This window comes from Oryx dammah, unplaced genomic scaffold (assembly GCF_014754425.2).
Source record: "Oryx dammah isolate SB20612 unplaced genomic scaffold, SCBI_Odam_1.1 HiC_scaffold_8, whole genome shotgun sequence".
Taxonomy (NCBI): Eukaryota; Metazoa; Chordata; class Mammalia; order Artiodactyla; family Bovidae; genus Oryx; species Oryx dammah.
In genome coordinates, this window is record NW_024070192.1 from 54462560 (window position 1) to 54474189 (window position 11630).

General features: G+C 45.4%; 1 protein-coding gene across 2 annotated transcripts in view; it reads left to right on the top strand.

Annotated features, from left to right (window-relative positions):
* The window catches only part of CUNH17orf67 (chromosome unknown C17orf67 homolog), a 28561-nt gene extending 26400 nt beyond the window's left edge, over nt 1–2161 (top strand). Inside the window, exon 4 of one of the 2 annotated variants that reach the window (XM_040244283.1) lies at nt 1728–2161. The gene's annotated coding sequence lies outside the window, so the exon portion shown is untranslated. The remainder of the gene's footprint in view (nt 1–1727) is intronic. The other variant, XM_040244284.1, reaches the window with a different exon arrangement.
* The last annotated feature ends 9469 nt before the right edge of the window (nt 2162–11630 follow it).

Consider the following 11630-nt stretch of genomic DNA (forward strand, 5'->3'; position numbering starts at 1 on the left):
TAAATAAGTTCATTTGTATAATTTCCTTTTAGATTCTTCATATAAGGGATCAGTTCATTTCAGTTCAGTTCAGTCGCTCAGTCATGTCCGACTCTTTTCGACCCTGTAAATTGCAGCACGGCAGGCCTCCCTGTCCATCACCAACTCCCGGAGTTCACTCAGACTCACGTCCATCGAGTCGGTGATGCCATCCAGCCATCTCATCCTCTGTTGTCCCCTTCTCCTCCTGCCCCTAATCCCTTCCAGCATCAGAGTCTTTTCCAATGAGTCAACTCTTCGCATGAGGTGGCCAAAGTACTGGAGTTTCAGCTTTAGCATCATTCTTTCCAATGAACACCCAGGACTGATTTCCTTTAGGATGGACTGGTTGGATCTCCTTGCAGTCCAAGGAACTCCCAAGAGTCTTCTTGAACACCACAGTTCAAAAGCATCAATTCTTCAGCACTCAGCTTTCTTCATAGTCCAACTCTCACATCCATACATGACCGCTGGAAAAACCATAGCCTTGACTAGATGGACCGTTGTTGGCAAAGTATTGTCTCTGCTTTTTAATATGCTGTCTAGGTTGGTTATAACTCTCCTTCCAAGGAGTAAGTGTCTTTTAATTTCATGGCTGCAATCACCATCTGCAGTAATTTTGGAGCCCCCCAAAATAAAGTCAGCCACTGTTTCCACTGTTTCCCCATCTATTTCTTATGAAGTGATGGGACCGGATGCCATGATCTTCATTTTCTGAATGGTGAGCTTTAAGCCAACGGTTTCACTCTCCTCTTTCAATTTCATCAAGAGGCTCTTTAGTTCCTCTTCACTTTCTGCCATAAGGGTGGTATCATCTGCATATCTGCAGTTATTGATATTTCTCCTGGCAATCTTGATTCCAGCTTTATCCAGCCCAGGCTTTCTCATGATGTACTCTGCATAGAAGTTAAATAAGCAGGGTGACAGTATACAGACTTGACGTACTCCTTTTCTTATTTGGAACCAGTCTGTTGTTCCATGTCCAGTTCTAACTGTTGCTTCCTGACCTGCATACAGATTTCCCAAGAGGCAGGTTAGGTGGTCTGGTATTCCCATCTCTTTCAGAATTTTCTACAGTTTATTGTGATCCACACAGTCAAAGGCTTTGGCATAGTCAATAAAGCAGAAATAGATCTTTTCCTGGAACTGTCTTGCTTTTTCGATGACCCAGTAGATGTTGGCATTTTGATCACTGGTTCCTCTGCCTTTTCTAAAACCAGCTTACACATCTGGAAGTTCATGGTTCACGTATTGCTGAAGCCTGGCTTGGAGAATTTTGAGCATTACTTTACTAGCGTGTGAGATGAGTGCAATTGTGTGGTAGTTTGAGCATTCTTTGGCATTGCCTTTCTTTGGGATTGGAATGAAAACAAACCTTTTCCAGTCCTCTGGCCACTGCTGAGTTTTGCAAATTTTCTGGCATATTGAGTGGAGCACTTTCACAGCATCATCTTTCAGGATTTGAAACAGCTCCACTGGAATTCCATCACCTCCACTAGCTTTGTTCGTAGTGATAAAAGGGATAGCATATGATATTTCTCTTTCTCTGTCTGACTTACTTCACTTAGTATGACAATCTCTAGGTCCATCAATGTTGCTGAAAATGGCATTATTTCATTCTTTTCAGTGGCTGAGTAATATTCCATTGTATATACGTACCACATTCTTTATCAACACCATCATCATAACATCTTCTTGTTCTTTTCCAGCAGGCGCTTTGATGAGCAAAGGCCCGGATACTACTGAAACAAGATGAGGCTCCTTTCATTTCTTTTCCAGTTGTGGAGTGGAGATCTCCAGGGCTTGTGAACTGTGGGCACAGCAAGATTGTGTTGGAGACTAACGGCAAATATTTATGCTGCTTCACTTTACTAACCTGAACAACTCATTAAAACCAATCACTTAAACTATAGCTCCTCCCTCCCTCCCCTTTAATGGTCCCTTCCTACCAGTTTGAAGGGTAAGTAGAAGGAGAATCTTTCCTGGGGCTGGTGGACCTGGGATCTCCAGAACAGGAGAGAGGTTAGTGGGAAAGCCTTGTTCAGCTCAGTGAAACACACCACTCAGGCTGCGGGGGTTTTGGTCACTGCCTTTTTGTCCTCTCTCCTTTTCTGCTCTAATAAATACTGGTGTTAAACCTACTTTCCATTGGTGTCTCTTTTCATTTCCTAGAAGAAGAGAAGCAGAAAATTTGTCTCTTGTTTATCTTTGTGACGCCAGCATCAGAAAATTCACTCTTCTTAGAAGAGTTGGATGGATAAAAACACAAACACCCAGCAGTTTTCCACAAAGGTCATCTTTTTTGGTAAAGAGATTGTTTGTCCAAGACCAGCTGTGGGAATATGGCCATAAGTTAGTGCTAGGTCCACACCCTGGTCTTCTAGCCAAGGGGACATTTCTTGTGGAAAGTGGGTCACAGCTTCTGTATGTCAGTGCCCCTCACCTGCTCACAACCCCAAGAATCAGAGATTGGACTATCAAAGACCAACAAAAGCAGAAATTGTGAGGGCGACAGAAAGTGGGCTGGGTAGTCCTATGGAGAATGTGGCATCCTCAGAAAGGATGAGGAGAGATGCTCGTCCACCCTGGGCTACAGAGGTGGGTCTGTGCCAAGGGAGCCCAGAAGGGCTTTTCCAGGAGACAGTTACTGAGCTTCTCAACAATGATACTATATTTATTTTATACCTACTAAAGTTCTGTCTAGTCAAAGCTATGGTTTTTCCAGTAGTCATGTACAGATGTGAGAGCTGGGCCATAAAGAAGGCTGAGCTCCAAAGAACTGATGCTTTCAAACTGTGGTGCTGGAGAAGACTCTTGAGAGTCCCTTGGACAGCAAGGAGATCCAACCAGTCCATCCTAAAGGAGATCAGTCCTGAATATTCATTGAAAGGATTGATGCTGAAGCTGAAGTTCCAAAATTTGGCCTCCTGATGCGAAGAGTCAACTCATTGGAAAAGACCCTGATGCTGGGAAAGATAGAGGGAAGGAGAAGGGGACGACAGAGGATGAGATGGTTGGATGACATCATTGGCTCAATGGACATGAATTTGAGCAAGCTCTGGGAGACAGTGAAGGACAGGGAAATCTGGTGTGCTGCCGTCCATGGGGTGGCAAAGAGTCGGACATGACTGAGCGACTGAACGACAATGAGCTGGGCAGGTGCGTGCTCAGTCATGTTCAGCTCTTTGCCACCCCGTGGACTGCAGCCTGCCAGGCTCCCTGGTCCATGGGATTTCCCACGCAAGAGTGGGTTTCCATTTCCTACTTGAGAGGATCTTCCCGACCTAGGAATCAAACCCACATCTCTTGTGTCTCCTGCACTGGCAGGTGGATTCTTTACCAACTTTGCCAGCTGGGAAGCCCACAATGGGCTGAACCCTGCACAAAGAATTTTTATATACATTACTTCATCTGATCATCACACTGTAGACAAAATATATTGCCTGTGTTTCAGTAAACAATGAATGTTGCCCACCATCAAGCCATCAACCACTGCAGCTACCCCTGACCATGTGGTCCTGAAGGGAATTCAGGACAGAGAAAAACAGGATATTGGCCCTCAATATGGAGATGCCTATTTAAGGAATAATTTCAATGTGTCCAGAGTTGCAACTTCCATAGATGGAAAGGTGGCACCCGTGGTAAAGAATCTGCCTACCAATTCAGGAGATGTAAGAGACCAGAGTCTTGCCTGGAAAATCCCATGAACAGAGAAGCCTAGCAGGCTACCGTCCATGGTGGTCTCAAGAGTCAGAGCTGACTGAAGCGACTTAGCACACATAGATAGAAAAGAAGTAAATCCATTAATCCATTGACTAATTCATTAATTCATTGAGTAAATTCATTAATTCATTGAGTAAATTCATTGAGATGTCTGCTTTTTTTGCGATTAGCAGTAATTTTTTGATGTTTGCCTCCAAGTCTTCTATTTTTTTCTGGCAGTACCATGTGGCTTTCAGGGTCTTAGTTCCCCAAGTAGGGATTGAACCCAGGCCATGGCAGTGAAAGCGCTGAGCCCTAACCACTGGGAATTCCTTGTTTCTACCCTGCCCCCCAGAAAAAAGTCCTGTATATCGTGGCTTCTCCCCAAATCTGGGAGGCTGTGTCTCGGGCTATAGCTCTCAGTAATGACCCTGAATAAAACTTCACTTGAAACCTTTAGGTGGTACCTTTTTCTTCAGTTGACAACACCTACTCTGGGCAGTGACTGTAGTGATTATTCCCACTTTATAGATGAGAAAACTGAGGTTTACAGAATTTAGATGGTGTATTAATTTTTCTACCTCTCTATAAGAAAAAGACCAGAACCTTTAACACAAATTTGTACAGGGAGGGAGGAGGGAGGGGGGTTTAGGACGGGGAACATGGTGTATACCTGTGGTGGATTTGTGTTGATGTATGGCAAAACCAATACAATATTGTAAAGTAATTAACCTCCAATTAAAATAAATAATTTATATTAAAAAAAACAAATTTGTTGTTTTACATTCTGCAGGTCAGAAGTCTAACATGAGTGTCATGAGGTTAAAGTCAGAGTGTCAGTCTCTCTGGAGCCTCGAGGGGTGAATCTGTCTCTTTGCCTTTTCCAGCTCTGGCATCTGCCTGCATCTCTCATCTTGTGTCTTTTTCCCCTCCATCTCCAAGGCCAGGAATAAGGAGCTCTTCTCTCACCATATCATTCTGAGTGGTCCTCCTGCCTGACTCTTCCACTTTTAAGTACCTTTGTGATTACATTGGGCTCACTCACAGAAGCCTGGACAACCTCCCTATCTTAAGGTCAGTTGATTAGCAACCTTGATTCCCCCGTTGCCACCTAAGCTAACATACTTACAGCTTCCAGGGATTGAGATGTGGACATCTTGGAGGGAAGGCATTATTCTGCCTACCATAGACTATTTGTTCAAGTCCCCGCAGAGCTGGAATCTGATCCTAGGAAGCCCCTCACTACTCTGAACCTCCCAAACCCTGCTCCTCTGCCCTTAACCTGAAATTCATCTGCCTTAAGCAGTCAGGTCATTGCTTCATCTGAGCTTCTTGAGTGCTCAGGATGTGTCTTTACTGGGACCCCACTGCACCCCCACCTAGCAGGGGTGTCATTGAGCACCAGACCTGTTCTGCGGGTCTGATATTTAACACAGAGACTTGGATGGGGCTCAGCGGCAGACAGGGCAGTCCTGCGCAGGCCACCTCAGCACCTGTGTCTCAGGGTGTTTGCTAAGAAGTAGGAGCACATGTGTGCGGGGGACAGAATGCAAGATGATTTCCCTGATAAGTCCCAAGGATGAGGAGGAATGAAGCATAATTCAAAGCAAAGCAGACCCTGAGGGAGCCAAGGTCTCCTGTCCTATCAGAGAAAGAGGGGCCTCTTTGAGTTGTTAGGAACCCTGGATGCAGCTGAGATCTCAGGGGCAGACGCTCCTCTTAGGATCAGAGGGAATTCTTCCTCGGTCAGACGGACCCTGATTTTCAACCTCCTCCCTGGAGGCGCATTGGGGCACACGGTCCCTGAGGCCACAGATGAAGGGGCTCGAGCTCTAGGTTCACAGCGCGCTCACTCCAAAGTCAGCTTCCCTGCCTCACAGACGGCGGGTGAGTGAGAGTGTGGGTGCTCCAGGAAAAGCCTGACTGCAGCAGACAGCAGCAGTTCAGCAAACGAGCTTGGGGCTTCCCTGGTGGTCCAGGGGCTCAGGATCCGCCTTGCAGTGCAGGGGACACAGGTTCGATCCCTGGTCCCGGAAGATCCCATGTGCCTTGGGGCAACTAAGCTCACGAGACACAACTACTGACGCCCAAGTGCCTGGACCCCACGCTCTGCAACAAGAGAGGCCACCTCAACATGAGGCCCGCACAACATGACTGGAGGGTAGTCCCGCTCTGCACAACTAGTGAAGGCCCAGCGCAGCTACAAAACCACACACAGCCAGAGAGGAACAAACACACAAAAGCAAAATACTCACAGAAAGAAAGAAAACAGGCTTGGAGCCAGGCTGCGCGTCCTTGGGCAAGTTGAATAACTTCTCTGGGTCTCAGCTCATCCATAAAATGGGAATAATGATAATAACACCTAGTCCAAGTGTTACTGTGATTATTCCCTTATTGAGTGAGTGCTCAGGTGCTCAGTCCTGTCGGCAAGAATACTGGAGTGGGTTGCCACTTCCTCCTGTAGGAGATCTTCCTGACTCAGGGATTGACCCTGCAGCTCCTGCTTGGCAGATGGATTCTTTACCACTATGCCATCTGGGAAGCCCTTTCCTTTATCAAGTGGCACTCCATAAAGGTAGTCATTACTATTTAAAAAAATATATTGGACATTGCTTTATTAATCAAGATAAATTCTATTTATGTATTGGGCTTCCCTGGTGGTTCAGACAGTAAAGAATTTGCCTGCAATGCGGGAGACCTGGGTTCGACCCCTGGGCTGGGAAGATCCCCTGAAGAAGAGATTGGCAACCCACTCCAGTGTTCTTGCCTGGAGAATTCCATGGACAGAGGGGCCTGGTGGGCTACAGTCCACGGGGTTGCAGAATCAGACAGGACTGAGTGACTAACACTATTTAAAACTTCTTATTTAGAGAAGAGATAGAGAGTGGTTGGGGGAGTACAGGGTACAGAAAGGCTGCCCCCCTACTTGAGAAAAATTTGCTATCTTTACATTATTGAATCTTCATGTGTGTGAACATGATCAGTCGCAGCATTTCTTTAGGCCACTTTCTAGCATCCAACGTTACAATTTTATAATATTCTTTATGAAGATTGTGCATACTTTTTGTCAACATTATTCCTAGGCACCTTGCAGGACTTTTAAAATTATAACTGGAATTTTCTTAAAATTACATTTTCTCAGGAATTCCCTGGTGGTCCAATGGTTAGGACTCCACACTTTCACTTCCAAGGGTGTGGCTTTGATCCCTGGTGGGTGAACTAAGATCCTGCCAGCTGCCATGCAGCACAGCCAAAAAAAAAAAAAAAATTACATTTTCTAGTTGGTTATTCTGCTGTATATAGGAGTAATATTGATTTTTATATATTGTTTCCAGATACCTTTTTGATATCTCTTATTAATTCTAATAGTTTCAGGTTTTGAGAGGGTTACTATGCATGACCTTTGCTCCTCTACCAAGTTTAGAACAAACTGAGAAGTTAGGAGTCTGCAGGAATCAGATAGACAGAGGTGCAAACTCTCACCTTAATTCTTCACAAAATTGTTTGGGAATTATGGATTAGATTTGTGGCTACAATAGGCTCTTTAATATCCTGTTCCATAATTAAATGTACCTAGTTGCAGACAGAGCTGGAAAACTGCTGGTCTTGCCATCGCAGATATCACAGGGTGGCGGGGGGGAGAGGATGAGAGGTTCCTACGGGCAGGCTGTTTCCCCAAGAGGGTAGAAAGGAGGCTGCTGGTCTGTGCAGGCCTAGTTCTTTCTCCAAACTTGACAAGTTATTCTTTGGTGATGGGTGAAAAGAGAGCCCAGGACACTATTCAAATGGAGTTATCACCACGAAGAGTCATCAACAGGAAGAAACAAATGGCGCTTGCATATTGTAGGTTCCCTTGCATTTTCTGTGTAGAAACTCTTATTGCTCAGGACAATACCGTTTCTTCTGTTACAAGAGGTATAACTCTTGTTAGTTTTTCCTGTCTTATCACTACATCTAGGACTTCTAGAACAGTGTTGAACAGAGGTCTTCTTGCCTCCCATCTGTGTTCAAAGGTGATAAAATATGATTTTTATCACCTTTTGGTAGAAGGCTATTTGGGGGCTATTTCTCTTCTGTTCTTAGTTTGGAAAAAAAATTATAAAAGGGTGTTTACTTTTTTGAATGCACTTTTGCATTAATTGAAATGACTATAATATTTTTAATAAACCTTAAAGATCCTGAACTAATGCAGCTTGTCAGGGAAGCCTTCTTACCGGGAAGGAAGGATTGTAAAGTAATCAGTCAGACAAAGGAGATGGAGGTGGGGATGAAAGGGAGGGAATGGGGAGGGCCAGAGTTGTTGCAGGTAGAAGCAGCAGAAAGTGCAAAGGCCCCAAGGAAGGAACCACTTTGTTCTAGGAGCTTCCAGAAGGCCAGTGTGGCCTCACTTCTGAGGAGCAAGAGATGTGTCTGAGTTGAGGAGGTAGATAGTAAGTCTCCTCCAGTCCAGTTAAACTCCCCACCAAACCTGTCAGCTCAACTGATAGAAAACACGTCTTTGCCTCAGAAACTTTTCGACTGATTAAAACTGATGTGTTTTTTTTTTTTTTTTTGCGTAGCTGCATTTGTGGTTTAAATCTATTTCTCTTTGAATTAAGCATCAGCCCTGGCTTTCCTCTCTCCTGGTCACATCAAAATTCCTCTTCTCTTGGTGGTTTAGTGGGCAGCAGAGAGCAGTGGCTTCAAAGTGTAGCCCTTGGCCCAGTACAGAACTTGTCAGGCAAGCAAACTCTCAGGTCCTGGGCTTAAGCCCTATAGTCTGTGTTTCAGCGAGCCTTCCAGGTAACTGGATGACCCAGAGGTTAAGAATCACTGAGTTAGAGCTTTCTGATGTTGTGGAAAGAACTCATGACTGGGAGCTGGGAGGCCTGGGCTCTGCTCCTTTCTATTTGTTTCTCCAACAAACATGTTTTGGGCACCTATTGTGTGCTTCCTAACATTCTAAGCCCTGGAGATCTGTAAATGAACAAGACAGACAAGTCTGAACTTTTTTAAAAAAGCTTAAAATTCAGACATATATACACCACCACTTTAACCCTTATAAAGTATACAGTTTAGTGGCATGAGTACATTGACGAGAGGTGCAACCATTATCACTATCCGGTTCTGGAACATTTTCTTACCCAAAAATGAGACTCTACAACCATTAGGCAGTCATTACCTCGTTGTTCCTCTCCTCATCCCTTAGCAGCCACCAGTCTAATCTCTGACTCCATGGGTTTACCTATTCCTGACATTTCATGTAAACTGAATGATGCAATATGTGGGTTTTGTGGCTGGTGTCTTTCACCGAGTATATGTTTTTACAAGTCATCCTTGCTGTAGCTTATGTCAGCCCTCGATTCCTTTTTATGGCTGAATAATATTCCACTGGATGGACAGACCACATCTTGTTCACCCATTCATCAACTGATGAGTCATATGGGCGTTTCCACTTTTTAGTTATTGCGAATAGTGCTGCTATGAACATTCATGTATATGTTTTTGTTTGAGTCCCTGTTTTCCATTTCTTTTGGTATATACTTAGATGTAGAATTGCAGGGTTGTATGGCAATTCTATGATTCAATTTTTGAGGAATCACCAAACTGTTTTCTATAGTGGCTGCACCATTTTACATTCCCATTAACAACGTATGAGGGTTTCAATTTCTCCACATCCTTGCCAACACATACCTTCTATTGTTTCCCATTAAAATTTTTTTAAATTTAATTTTGCTTTTTAGTGGATAGAGTTACTTTACACTGGTGTGTTAGTTTCTGCTGTACAATGAAGTGAATCAGCTATATCTATACACATCTCCCTTCCCTCTTGAATCTCTCGCCCACCCCACCCCCCGTCCCACCCATCCAGGTCACAACAGAGCACTGACTTGGCTATAGCCTTCCCAGCACGTGTACAGCACTATCTTAAGGTTTGATTTGCATTTTCCTAACAACTAATGACAGAGAAGGCGATGGCACCCCACTCCAGTGCTCTTGCCTGGAAAATCCCATGGACAGAGGAGCCTGGTAGGCTGCAGACCATGGGGTCACTAGGAGTCGGACACGACTGCAACTTCCCTTTCACTTTTCACTTTCATGCATTGGAGAAGGAAATGGCAACCCACTCCAATGTTCTTGCCTGGAGAATCCCAGGGACGGGGGAGCCTGGTGGGCTGCCGTCTCTGGGGTCGCACAGAGTCGGACATAACTGAAGTGACTTAGCCACTTAGCCAACAACTAATGAAGCACCTGTTCATATGCTTATGGGCCATTTGTATATTTTCTTTGAAGAAATTTCTATTTAAGTCCTTTATGCTTTTAAAAATTCAATTGCTTTTCTTTTTGCTGTTGTTGTTGCTTCTGGCTGTGCCAGGTGGCTTGCAAGATCTCAGTTCCGCAATCAGGGATCAAACCCCAGGATATAGCAGTGAAAGCATGGAGGTCCTAACCACTGAACCACTGAACCAGGGAATTCTCTTGTGTTTTTGCTGTTGTAGTAGCCAAGAGCCGTGCTCACTAAAGGTGGAATCTTGGACAAGTTACCAAACCTCCCCTGTCTCAGCTTCCTCTTTTGTAAAATGGGGATAATAATGGAACCTACAGGAAAGGAGAGTGTGATGATTAAATGACCTACTGTGTGCAGAGCTCTTGAAGCTCTGCTGGCACATGGTAGCTTTGTGCTGTGTAACTAATAGCCTGCATTATACACGAGATGAGACTAACAATAGTAACTGGACATGAAATTACCAGAGATGAATCACTGCTGGGAAGAAGACAAAACAGTGAGGCAATAGCGAGTGACTGGAAGGCTATTTTAGGCTGGTGGACAAGGAAGGCTTTTCGGAGGAGGTGACACTTGAGCTGACACCGGAATGACAGGAAGCAGCCAACCAAGTGAAGATCCATGTACAGGAAGAGCATTTCAGGCTGAGGGAACGGCTGGGGCAAGACGGGAACCAGTCGGCCAGTTCAAAAGGCTCCATGGGAGACCGACAGGGCTGCCAGGGTGGGGGCTGGGCTTTCCCCGGTGAGGGTCCTGCCTGATACTGACAGCACGTGGGGGCGTGGGCTTTGGAAGGCCGGAAACCGGGTGGCCAGGGCTCTATGTATTAGCTGGGAAACCAGGACAAGTCAGCCCGTTTGGAAGAGCCTCTGTTTTTTTTGCTTAATGTGGGGCTCATTATGTTTATCTTATGGGCTCTTGCTGTGAAGCTCAGATGAGACAGATTCAGAGGTGGGAGGGGGACACACTTTAGAAAATATTAATTACAGGCATGTGCAGTAGGGGGCGCTCAATTACAGTCTAGCTTAGGGCTTCCCAGAATCCACCTGCAAATGCAGGAGACTCGGGTTTGATCCCTGCTCGGGAAGATCCCCTGGGGAAGGGAATGGCAGACCCCTCCAGTATTCTTGCCCAGAGAGGAACCTAGTGGGCTAGAATCTATGGGATCGTGGAGTTGGATACAACCGAGTGACTAACACACATACACACAAGCACGCGCGCGTGCGTGCCTAAACACACACTCACGTTGTGGCCCAGAAGAGCATGGGTGGGTTTGAAAATACCTTTTCTTGGGGACAGTATTGGGAAACATGATCTGTGCTTTTCTGCCTCAGCTTTTCTGCCTTGCAGTCCTTGTAACCTCCCTCCCACCTTCACTGAAACTCCTTTCAAGGTTCTTGAACCTTCTTTCAAGGTCCAGTCCGGCTGAGCACCCCTCCCGCCATGTGCCGGGTCTGGGGCTCTGCAGGTGAGTGGCATGGTCCGTGACTTCCAGGAGACTCAGTGCGGCCTTCTCCACTATGTTTCTGTAGAAGGTCTGTGAGCTTCTCTCCTGTGCAGCTGCAGCGTTTTATCCTTGGGGGATAAAAGACCTCAGGGAAAGAGCTGGAATTTGGAGTGCTGGTCTTCTCTTTACAAGTATCCA